This window comes from Diabrotica undecimpunctata, chromosome 1 (assembly GCF_040954645.1).
Source record: "Diabrotica undecimpunctata isolate CICGRU chromosome 1, icDiaUnde3, whole genome shotgun sequence".
NCBI classification, from domain to species: Eukaryota; Metazoa; Arthropoda; class Insecta; order Coleoptera; family Chrysomelidae; genus Diabrotica; species Diabrotica undecimpunctata.
Genome location: NC_092803.1, coordinates 142360748 through 142374084, shown reverse-complemented (window position 1 = coordinate 142374084; position 13337 = coordinate 142360748). Strand labels below are relative to the sequence as shown.

The following is a 13337-nucleotide window of genomic DNA, read 5'->3' as shown; positions in this document are numbered from 1 at the left end:
AATAGGAGGCGTTGAAAATTTAGGCGTGTTAAATTTTGGCGCGAATCTGAGCCATTTTCTGCAGAAGATAGTGTCACGTCGTACCTTCCGTCAGTCGTGCATAAATCTTCACTAAATATAAATATAAATAATGCGTCACTAAATATTTAAATTCGCTAAAGTTTTTAACGTTCTTATTAAAATATTTTACACTTCTTGTAAATGCGTCACTATATTTTTAAAACTCACTGTATTTTTTAGCGTTCCTATTGAAAATATAATGATCTTTTTTACAGTTGGGTCACAATATTTTTAAAGAGTACTCTTTTAATTGCAATGTTTTTTATGTAATTGAATTTCATGCAGATAAGTCAGTAACTAGTTAAAACAGAGCGAGTTAGTGTTATTTTGATTATCTAATAGTGTCGTATACTGCTGAGAGGTAATTTCTTTATTAAATTTAAACAAATTTCAGGCTTTGTTTTTAAAATCATTATTTTAAAATTTAATGTAGTAGACATTGAAATATACTAGTACCATTATAAACTGTAAAACTAATTTTTATTTTTGGTGTTGTAGGTATGAAAATGAATAGTCGAAGTAAACTTATATTCAAATTGGCGACACAAAAAATTTTACCAGACTCCACAAGAAATGGGAAAAATAATAATGACTCTTCTATAGATTCAGAAGTATGGGAGGTTTTAATCAATAATTCAGCAGAATACACTTCAGAATTTCAAAAACGTAAGTAATAAATACTATCATGTACAATTTTATCTTATCCAATACTATCAATTATTCCAGAACCAATGATCATTTAATATTTTTTAGGTACATCAGACTGGGTTGCTGCTCTTCCAAATCCTGTACTGTTAGTCCCCGTAGCTGATCCAGAACCAGAACCATTGAAACAAAAAATTTGACGTACCTAGAATTGAAGCCACCAGCTGAGGTCAATGCCGAAAACGATGGAAGCCACGAGAATAAAAAGACTGTTAATGATATTGTAGATATTCTTGTAAGTAGTAAGGTTTATCCCGTACTTTCTACTGGAAATTACGAAACTGTAGAGGGTGGTGAAATTAGGCCTATTGATTTGAAGATTCCAGCTGAACAATTTCATTTACCCTCCAAGGCCTCCCCAGAAAATAAGAATAAGAAGAAAAGAAAGGGACAAGGCTCAGCTCAGGCCATCGCGAAAAAAGGAGGAATCTTGGCTTGGATTATATAATTTCCAGAAAGAAAAATCATGTAAGAAAGAGAGAACTAAAACCGGCATGTGGGGAAAAATGTGTATTAAAATGTTCGGAAAAATTTGACAATTCAGAGAGGCAGCTGTTATTTGATGAGTACTGGGCTATGAGCAGTTTACAAGCCCAGAGGGCATTTATACACAACAATATCACAAGTTTAAATCCGAAGTACCGAAGGGTAGTGCAGAACCCAAAAATAAATAGGTCACTTAACCACATGTTTTTTTTAAACACTTCTGAAGGAGAAAAAATCAGAGTTTGCAAGATTTTTTTTTAAATACTCTGGACGTAACCGACAGGTGCTTGAGAACAACCTTTTCCAAGGTTGACAAAAATACAGGAGTTTTAGTAGGAGAGAAAAGAGGATGCAAAATTCCCGACAGAAAAAACTTAATACCTAAAAAAGACATTGAAAATGTGCGCAAGCATATAGATAGCATTCCAAGAGTGGAAAGCTACTATTGTCGAAAGGAAACCTCTAGAGAGTATATAGAGGGGGGCAAGACAGTTTCAGATTTGCACAGAGACTATGAAAAATATAAACAATCCTCAGGGGAAAAGGTTTTGTCTTATCACCAATATTATAAAATATTTCAGACCTAGAACATCAGCTTTTACAAACCGAAAAAAGATCAATGTGACCATTGTGTCATCTATAAAAATACACCACAAGACAAGAAAAAAGATATTCAAATAGAATACGAAAACCATATTTTAGAAAAAGATCTTGCCAGATTAGGCAAAGACACGGACAAAAAGGAAACACCAGAATCAACAGTTGTCTCTGTTTACGACCTGCAGGCAGTCTTGCCTTTCCCACGGGGTGAAATATCATCTTTTTATTATATCTCAAAAGTAGCGATGTATGATTTGACTGTTTGTAACAAAAAATATGGAGACTTATTGTTACACATGGACAGAAACAGATGGGAAGAGAGGAGCATGTGAAATTGCTTCATGCCTTTGGAAATATTTAGAAAGTTTGAAAGACTATTCGCTAAAAATTGAAAAATCTTTGGATATAATTTTTTATTCTGACAATTGTGCGGGGCAACAGAAGAACCAATATGTACGTCAAATGTACTATCATGCTCTTAAGAAATTCGACTATATATCCAGTATTACTCATAAATTTTTAGTAACGGGACATACTCAGAATGAAGGTGATGCCGTCCATGCATGTATCGAAAGGACAATTAAAAAGGCTCTAGAAGCTGGCCCTATTTATTTGCCCCAACAATACATACAGCTCATGAGAGCAGCTAGAAAACCCAGTCCCTATAAAGTGGTTGAAATGTCATTCAAAGACTTCAAAAATTTTAAAATGCTACCAGCAGTGAAGCTTAATGATTTTAAAAGTAGCCAAACATCTATGATAAGAGTGAATAAAAATGAACCGCAGACAATTTATTTCAAAACTAACCATGGTTCTGAATGGGAAAGGGAAAATTGGCGACCTTTAACTTCTACTGCTATCAATGAGGAGGTACCGGCTCTTTACAGTAAAAAAATTAAACTTAAGGGAAGCAAAGTGAAGGCCCTAATCAATTTAATAGATAGGGGTGTAATTCCTGAAGTGTATAGAGTTTTTTACGAAAACTTATGATTTGTTCATTTTTTTTAAGTAAGCTTAAGCAGTTTAAATTTTGTTCCTGAAAATGTTTTTGTTTAAGTCTTAGTTTTGCTTAGTGTTAACAAACTTAGGTTAGTTACTAGTGTTACCAATATACTAAATAAATTTCTTGTAGAACTTATATTTTTTCGTTTTTTCCCTCTATTTATGGGGTTATGTAATACTCTGCAGGTCTACTCACCACTCTTAAAAGACTTAATATATTATCTAAAAAGCCTTACGTGGTCACCTTACGAGAAAGCTTCTGCAATTTAAAAAAAATTAATTTTGAGTTCGTGTAAGAAGCCTAAGAAACAATTTAGGATATTATTTTTGATTGCCATTGAAATAACATAGGGAAAATGTAAGATAAGTCGGCAATGGGCAAAACTTTTGTTATCATAATGGTACATTTTTAATGAGATAACGACGCAACTGCAAATTTTTTACTGAATTTGAAGATTTTTTTATAATTTTTTTCCCTCTAGTGGTAGATAATAAAAAAATATATTCAAATACAAAAAATTACTTCAATAGATTAAAAATTAATTGCAATAGGGCATTTTTGCCAAGACAGACTTTAAGTTTTTTCTTTCAACCGCTATTACTCGAAACTACAAATTAGCATTTGGTATCTTTATAAACCGTCGACTTGTTTAGTGAATTCGATCTCACATAATTAAAGAATAGTCTATTTTTAAAGAAAAACACATCACTAGGTCTTGATAATACTACCGTTAATATGTTAAAACATTTACCTAAAATAGACTTAAAATGGCTACTAAATTTATACAACAAATTTAAAGAATGTGAACTAATTCCCAATGAGTGGAAAACTCAAATTATTATAGGTATTCCTAAGAACAACAAAATTCAAAATTATAATTTAAGAGCAGAACATTATAGGGTTCTGGGATTTTCATAATGTGTAGTAAAACTACTGGAATCAATGATGATTTAAAATAGGCTGGATTGGATCGTGGAAAATCAAAAAACCTTTAGCCAATTTCAAGTTAGATTTAGAAAAGGTATGGGAGTTAATGATAATTTAAATTACGTAAATACCTACGTTCAATTGGCTTTCGCACAAAACCAATATGTAAATGCTACTTTCTTAGATATTAAAGCAGCTTTCGATCATGTGAATATTTACATACTATACAGACTTCTTAATAACATTCATATTCCAATAGAGATTAATAACCTTATATTTCAATTCTTAAACAATAGGACTCGATATGTTAAAAATCATTATCACGAAATGCTTAGATTATCGCATACTACACAAGGTCTAATACAGGGCTCACCTTTAAGTGCGATATTATTTAATATTTATCTTAAAAATATATACACAATATTACCTGAAAATTGTGTACTCGTGTCATATGCGGATGATCAAATTATCTTAACAAAAGGTAACCTTTTTAATCATATGGCAAATCAGGTAACTTTATCCTATATGAATTATCAACATGGTTTGATACACATAATCTTAAACTATCGTCGTCAAAATGCGAGACTATGTGGTTTAAAATGAACCGGCCTATTAGTAATCTACCAGATATAAAAATTAATGACTATATAATGCCTAATAGGCTTAATAAAGCCCAAAAGGGCATTAATATAAAACGTGCACTTTGTACAATTATAGAAAGGACACTAAAAAGTGTACAAGAACACTAAAATTAATATATAATCGCTTGATACAATCACAATTAGATTATGTTGTAATTAATAACTTCTCTTAACCAAATTTTATTAAATTAAACCGAGTAAAATTCCAAGCTTTGAGAACAACACATGGGATGATGCAATCTACTCCCGCTAATGTCATTCTAGCAGAAAGTGCAACTGTCGATCTGCACCATAGATTTGAATTGATTACCACGAAATACATAGCAAAAATTAGCTCAACTTCAACTCACTCATTTTAATAAGCTTCTAGACTTAAAAAATATCATGGTTATCGACAAGGATATTGGAAGGGAAAAAATCCAACATATTTGATTGACGCCCTAACAGCAGTAAAAAGTTTTTACCATCAATGAACACAAGTGACATACCAGCCTGCTACTCAAATGAATACAATATCTACACTTATAATAAACTAATCATAAAAACATTATTAAAAAAAAATGTTTCCCAAAACCATAAGTATTATAATTTTGTAAATTCGTATTACTATAATTACAAACGAATATTTACAGATGCTTTAAAAAAACAAAAAATATCAAAATCTTGAGGAAGTCAAAACGGGCATAGGAATACACATATCTAGTATAAACTATTCCTTTTCTGAAAAAATTTCTTCACTTATTAATATTTGTATAGCTGAAATAATACCTATTCAAAATAGCCTAGTAAAAATAGGCCTAATAACATGTGAGGAAAAAAATTTTGAAACAGCTATAATGTTTACGGACTCAAAAAGCGCTATAGACAAAATTAATAACAATATGATAACTGCAACAAAAGACTACAGAGTCTTGGAAGTTAAAAAGAAACTATACTGTTTAAATAAATATGGGAAAGATATTAGATTATGTAGGATTCCTGGACATAATGATATCGAGGAAAATGAAATAGCTGACAAACTGGAAAAGGTTGGGGCTGAATTAAATATTCCTGCTGAAATTAGATTAAGTAACTTGGATATCATGCCTTTATTAAAAAATAAAATATATATTCCATGCATCAAAATAATTGGTTAAATTCTTTTCAATATAAAGGTAAGTGGTATAACAACATGCAATTTTTTTTCCGAATAAACCATAGTTTGACAAAATCCCATACATAGATAGGCGGCATATTACTACCATTATTAGAATGAGGACTGGTCATTGCCTGACAGGAGTACATTTATATAAAATCAACATGCGCGATAACCTATACTGTGAATGTGGACAAATGGAAACATTAGAACATATATTTTGGGAATGCCCAATAAACAAAATAAAAGGTTATGATGTCTATCAGGAACTGATCAAAATTAATATTAAAACCCCAATTACCATACCAATGCTTCTATGCGATATTAACCCTAAAATTATCAAAATTCTTCTCAGATTCCTACAGATCAACCATATAAAATTATAACCTTCATAATAACCTATCCAATATTAACATTTAAACCACTTTTAAGAAAACAGAAAAGATAAATAAAATGTAGACATTATATGATGAAATGTCTATATTTACTGAGAATAGGGCATGAGATATATTCTCAGACTCACGACAGTGGCCCAAAAATTAACAAAACAAATGTACTGGCTGATTATTCAGTAGAATAAAAGCCAAAAGAAAAAGAAGAAGAAGATGATGATAATTGTTTTTTGAAAACGATTATTGGAGTGGAATTATTCGAAACGTTAAATAACAATAAATTATAAAATGTAATTTTCGTTACAATCAATTGTGCCTTAATCCCATATAAACATAATATTTATATTTTTACAACCTAAAAATTTTACCATTTAAATTGGGAGTTGCCAAATTAAAAAAAAATTCCCTAATTGTTTTAGTTCCTTATTCACTGACATAGTCTATAACCTATTAAGGAAGAATTAAAACAAAAATAACATGAAATTTTAAATTTAATATTACATTGCCATATAAACTGCAAAAATCTATACTTATATTTCAATACTTAGAGTTTTACACAGATTCCGAAAGATTTATAATAGTAACAAAAAATTGCAAAAATATACGTTAGTTGAAATTTAGACGTTCACTTGCACTCAAGCTGTTTATTCGCAAGTGGCATCTTTTGACTTAACGAAATTAGTACTTTTTTGTTGTAGTGTTGTCTAACTAATCTAGACAACAGACATATCCAGGTTGATCACAGTGTATGCTGAAATTAAAAAAAATAGTTTAGTATAATTTGTATGCAGGGTATTTCATTAATAATTGGAAAAATTTTAATTATAGATTCCTGACCCCAAAATATTGAGATTTAACCAAAATCACTTATTGGCGCCACACAAATTTGTTATTTTTCATTTCTACTAAAAGTGCCGTTTTGATTTCGTATGGAGTTATTTCTGGCATTAATTTTGATCCCTGGTTTGTGATTTTGGGCAGGGGCTGATCTTGTCCTTCGTCGGTACTCTTATACATTTCGCGATAAAAGGATTCGACAACCTCAAGGATTTTGGTTTTATCAGCAGTAATGTTTCCATTTTTGATTTTTATTTTGTACATATTTTTCTTGCCTGTATTGTTTGTATTTTGTCTCAAAACTTTTAAACTTTTGTTTTCTTGAATTATTTTAGTTATTTCTCTTGTATTGGTTTCTCTTACGTCTATTCCCTAGTAACACACGACGTCCTCTGGATGTCCAATATACGTCCAGTTTTGGTCCGGACGTCCCTGGATGTTAAACGGACGTACTTGGGACGAAGTGGGACGTACTTTGGGTGGACTAAATATGGACGTTCTCTGGACGTCCGTACTCGGACGTTCCCTGGACGTCCGAACTTGGACGTTTTCTGGACGTCCGACATTTATCAATTATGGGATCAAATAGCAAACATTACAATAGAATAAAAAATTATTTACGTGAATAAAGTAATTAAAAGCGAATGGGTTAAATCATGATTATTTAAAAATTGTATAGTTCCAAAACATGTTTTTGTTTTTAGGTAAAGTGTAAAAATGTTTTCTTTATAGCTAATTCGATACAATTGTTTGGTTATTCTAGTTACCACGATAATATAAGTTTGCTAAAAATAAAAATATAATTTTTATTAACAAGATGAATCTTGAACAAGTGTGGCAAAATGATGATGATGTTATCAATAGTCATTGTCATGTCATACCTATTTAAACAAATGACACAGTTTAATTATAATAATAGTATTAATTCTTAATAGAAAAAAGAAAAAAAAATTATTCTATTTAAGCAGTATACACACAGTGCGAATGGTGTGAATAAGCAACTTTTTTCGATGCTTGCTTTGGTTATAGTATATTGTTAAAGATTTGGTACCATTTGCTAGATTACTTCTCAGTTTGGTTTTTATTTTATTACAAAAAGGTAGTTGTAATTCTTCCTAAAATTGGTTATGTTTAAAAGAAAACGTTTGTATCTAATCGTCATCAACAGAGGATACCTAGTTACGAAAAACGTAGAGGATTTTGTTGAAAATATTAATAACCCCGATATCCCATCCCTAACTGATCATTTTGATATGAGTTTCAGTTCAAATAGTTCAGGTTACAATACTTTCGATTTAAACTTTTTATCAACATCATGTTAAGTACCTAAAATAATCTAAACGGGTCACGTGGACGATCATTCTGGTGATCCTTTACAAAGCTCCTCTTTTAATGAAACTGAAGAAGGGTCCAAACAAAATTATTACGAGAATTCTGGAGAACCTTATCGAGATGTTTTTAATTGTTCTAATAAATTATGCAACTGGACTTTCTCCTTTAAAATACTAGGTGATTTATTAAAAACTCATAAAGAAGTTCCTGATCTTTCTCATTTACCTTCAGATGCTAGAACCCTTCTTGCTTCACCCACAGAACTTAAATTTAAAGACGTTTTTCCTGGGAAATATTTCTACTTTGGTCTTAAAAAAATACTCTGATCCATATGATTCAAATTTCAAAGGTGTTTTTATCTTCGCAAAAAAAAATGTTATAGAAATTTGTGTAAATTTTGACGGAATCCCACTAAAAAAGAGTTCCAGTAGTCAGTTTTATCCTAGTTTGTGTAATTTGTTTATATATCCAAAAATTGTAGCTTTAATAGGCATTTACCATGGTTATGAGAAACCAAAATTTGCAAATAAATGTTTGATTGATTTTGTATCAGAGGCTGTTTTTTTATTAGATAGTTTAAGCTAAAATAATTAAGCATGAAGTTTGTGCGGTAGTTGGATTACTGTTACATGTTGATTTATATTTTAGAATAATGAGCTTTCCAAAATTGGTGAGGAGACCATAAACGAATTTGTTAGGAGAAGCCTTAAGAAGCTGATCTGCAATAAAATTGAAGGAAAATATAGTTGGCTAGGGAAAAAGCAATATAGAGCTTTTAAAGTGACACATATAGCTATGATTTTAAAAGGTTTGTAACTTGTAACCATAAATCAATTTAAGGTACATTTAAGAATTTTCACTATTGCTTAAGTGGCCACATACAGACAGTGAAGCATATCGTTAACTGTGTCTTATATGTAATTTAGAATGCAAAATTTACCAACTCACAAATGTTCAGGTCTGGCTATGAGATTGCTTTAAAAATTACAGCTAGAGATATGAGATGAAAGTATTATGTTGGCCGTATATTTTATTTCTACACTGTTATTTTTGTTTTTTAAGTGTCAAAGTGTGATTACTACTCATTTGGTCATTAGGAATAAATAGCAATGGCTGGGTTGGTATTCTTCTAGTTCAGGCAAGATTCATTAAAACTATAGCACTTGAAATTCATGTGTTTAATTTTACGTCTGTGAATAATGATTTATTCACAATAAGCAAATTATAATGAACAAAATCTGAAATTATTTTATTCAATTTATGAATGTACATTAATTTTGTTTTCAGATGCTGCTTGGAAAAACTCCAAAACAAGCGCTGCCATGGGGAAGGGAATTGAAACGTGATAATGAAATATCTGAAGAGATCTAAAGAGAGGGCAGATGTTGAAATAAAAATATAAATAAAATTTAATTTGCATGTTGCAATAGCAAATATGATTAATTTTGTAATGGTTAAATTGTGTGGTAAATCAGAATGGAAAGGGATAAGAGAAGAATGGGAAGATTGAATGATTCTGTTTTTAGTGAGCCACAGAATTTTCAACGATTTGGCCAATTTCTTTAGCAATATTCACAATCCTTTTTTCTCCTGTCTAGAAAAGTATAGTCAAACACCCTATATCCGCCACAGCCATATTCACTCTTTAACTATTAAAATTTGTGACATTCTAGCATGCTTACATTGCCTTAATAACAATAAAGGTCTTGGTCCAGAGGGAATATCCTAACTTATTTTTAAGGAATTGTGCATTCTTTTTATGTATCTCTATGGCTTATTTTTAATAATTATCGTTCCATTATAATTCTTTCCGCTATTCCTAAAATTTTCGAGGCTTCACTGACTGATTTTTTGACAGTAAATCTGAAGAACTAGCTTCATAGTGGTCAGCATGGTTTTCTGTCTAGTCGTTCCACTTTTACTAATTTACACTGATTATGTTATAATAGCATATTAAAACATTTATATCAATTAGATTTATACTGACTTATCTACAAGCATCTTCTGTTCTTGTAAATTGTGTAGACCATATTCTTATTCTGGTATGATCCATTTCTTAAATCTGGATTCTCTTACTAGAAGAGTTACCTTTCAATCTTTATTTTTAAGCTAATTCATAAAATAACCAATCTCCTGAATTGCTTCAGCTAGTTTGTTTTCATAGTAAATACCAAATATATGTAATATTAAAATGTAAGTTCATTTAAACACTTACGTTTTATTTCCCAAAATACATTCTTAATATGCACAGGATTACGCTACTTTTAGTACTTTATACAATGGCGTTGATGTCTAATTTACATCCTCAGCGCTAAAATAGACGTCCGAGAGACATCACAAAAGTCCGTCAAGTAAGTCCACCGAATGTATTATGGACGTTCGATTAAGTTCCACTTAATGTCACTGTACGTCCAACTTACTTCCGCTAGGGACGTTAAATGGATGTCCATAGGACATCTGGCACAGAGACATTCGGACCAATATAGGACGTTAAAAGGACGTCCTTGGGACCAAAGCGGACGTTCCAAGCGGACCAAGCGGACACTATTATCCATATTAATTGTCATAGTAATTGTTTATTTTAACCGACTCACTAAAAAATGTACAATGGGAATTCACTCTATAAAATATTGCGGTTACCATAACTCCTAAATAAAATCAAACAAATATGTCATTTATTTAGATATGCTAAAAAAATTTAAATATTTATTCTTATAGTTGTAAGTATTAAAATATTCACTTTGTTTACACATAATAATTAATGATTCTAATAAATTTACAGTTTTCTCCTGAAGAAGTCACAAAATCGTGACGAAATATTGAGACTGAACAAATAGAGTTTTATTTCCTGACCGATTGCTGATACTATAAATCACTATTTAAAACAGTACGGTCGAAAAATAATTTGAAATATATATATATATATATATATATATATATATATATATATACGCTTATGGATCTATATATTATAACTATATTGTTTTTTGATATACTCACTCATAACGCCTACGATCGCATATTTCCTTGCAAACACATGACAATGTGTCCTGCACAAGGAGTATTGTTAGTACAAGGCTCACCAATATTATGGTTCTGTAAGACATAGTTTTGTGTATACTCAGAACTGAATAAACACTATTGCAAAGGTTTGTATTTATAGTTTGACACTAATATTAATAGTCTATTGTTGTTGCTCTTATCACCATACTTATTTAATAGGTTTTTTAATCAGTTATGTTAAAAACTAATTTCGAAATATAGTAAAGGATTGTTTAGTGGAAAAACTTTAGTCATTTTTTAGTTTCATTAATAACATTTACACGATTTCCTAGCAAATTTAATTTTTTGCGCTTATGAAAATTTTAAAATAGCAGAATGTTCAGATCTTCAGTAGAACAGATTACAAAAAAAAACTAGCTATGTAAATAAAATCAGTTCGAAAAATCCTCTTACAATTCTGCTAAAAACAAAAAATGTATTTTTTAAACATCTCATTTATTTACATTTCTCTGTTCTCTGTTTGCCTAGGGCCTCATCTTCGATTGGAATCTCTCAAGGATGTCCATATTGGATCTCGACTCAGATCCCTACAGTAGTTACATATATTACATGGCTCCATATTGGCTTGGCTTGTATACTATAATTTTATTGTACTAATTCAGTTGGGATCTTTTTCCTATTAGCCAGGTATTTTACATTATCCTTTTGTTGTAGTACTTGGTTACTTAATGAGGCGGTTGGACATGTAGTTTTTCGATTAGTGAACGTTATATATGTATTAACTTGCTTTCATTTACTTTAATTCGCCATGTTTGTAACCAAGTCTTTATTTTATGGAGATTACTGTGTGGTGATGTTTTGACTTGTAGGAAGATCTGCTTAGGTTCTCTAGCTTTAATTAAATATAAGTTAGTGCACTGATTCTTTACTTTCACAAGGAAATGTCAGTCGGAAAGTTACTACTGGAGAATTAGAAAAAAGTTAAGAGAAAAGAAAGACATAACCAAAAGCCTGCGAAACATTCAAAAGGGCTGCAGAACAGCCTTCTGTTTCTTCGCTTCTAAGGCTTTGTTATTCTTTCCTTTAGGCTTCTCTTTATTTTTTATTAGATGTTCTCTGATATTGTTAAAAGTTTCACATATATTCTGATTCATCTGGATCATATGTTTCCTCCATGTTACTTAGCTGTTGTGAAAGAATTCGTGCGACTGTCTCTTTTGTTTCCTTATCTTTTAGTCTTCTCATATCACATTTTTTGTTACTATTCTTTTTTTCGATATATTTTTAGTAGTGTTTCCTCATCTGCTTCCCAACTTTCCTCATAAGCTAGTGATGTAAGGAGATTCATTCAGAATGTGTAGTCTCCAGGAAAGTTTTTTGTCGAAAATAATGCCCAGAAGCTTTATTTGGTATATAACTTGGAGAAAATTTCCATTCAGAGTAATGGTTGGAGATTGCGTGTTTTATCTTCTGGTAAAATGAATAACTTTGGATTTGGATAGGGAGAAGTTAGGACCGGATTGACTGGCCTAGTTGTTTATTTTACTTAGCGTGTTTGTTAGTAAAGTATTTGTGCTGGATGTGACCTTTCCATAACAGAATAAGATTATGTCATCATCATATATTTCGTATGGTACAGGGTTGTTTATGAATAAACTAAAATCGTTAATACTAAGGAGAAATAGTGTGCTGCTTAGGACAGACCCTTGTGGGACACCGTTTGTGGTTGTGTGTTGTGAGGAAGTTTAGCCACTAGTAATTACTTTAAAGGATCGCTCTGTGAAAAAAAAATTTTGTAAACGAATATATATTACCGGATAGCTTGTTTTGTTTTAGTTTGTTAAGTATCACAGAAATCGGTCTAGAGTCAAAAGATCTTTTGATGTCAAGGGAGATTGCAATGACTATATTTTTAGATAGCGCAGTCGCAATTGTTGATTGCAGAACTACAAGATTAGCCATAGTGCATCGATTTGGTCTGAAGCCTGATTGAAATTGGTTGAAAATGTTATTGGAAGTAATGGGAATTTTTGGGAAGACCAAATGTTATTGAACAGTTGGAATATTTTCTAGTATGTATTTTGGTGAAGGTTTTTAAAAAAGATAGAGGGAATATCGCCAGGGCCTGCAGCTCAACTTTTTGTCGAAAAAATGGCATCATTTAGTTTTTGTGTAGCATCAATTTCGTTATGTAGATTAGTAGGATTATTTGATTT

The 13337-nt window shown here is 31.0% G+C and overlaps 1 long non-coding RNA gene across 1 annotated transcript; it reads right to left on the bottom strand.

Moving 5' to 3' along the window:
- Positions 1-6422: 6422 nt before the first annotated feature.
- On the bottom strand, positions 6423-11328 carry LOC140440499 (uncharacterized). The gene is made up of 2 exons (XR_011950852.1): positions 11119-11328; positions 6423-6700 (listed from the first exon to the last, which is right to left on the bottom strand). It is a non-coding gene; the product is annotated as an uncharacterized lncRNA (long non-coding RNA).
- Between the last annotated feature and the right edge of the window lie 2009 nt (positions 11329-13337).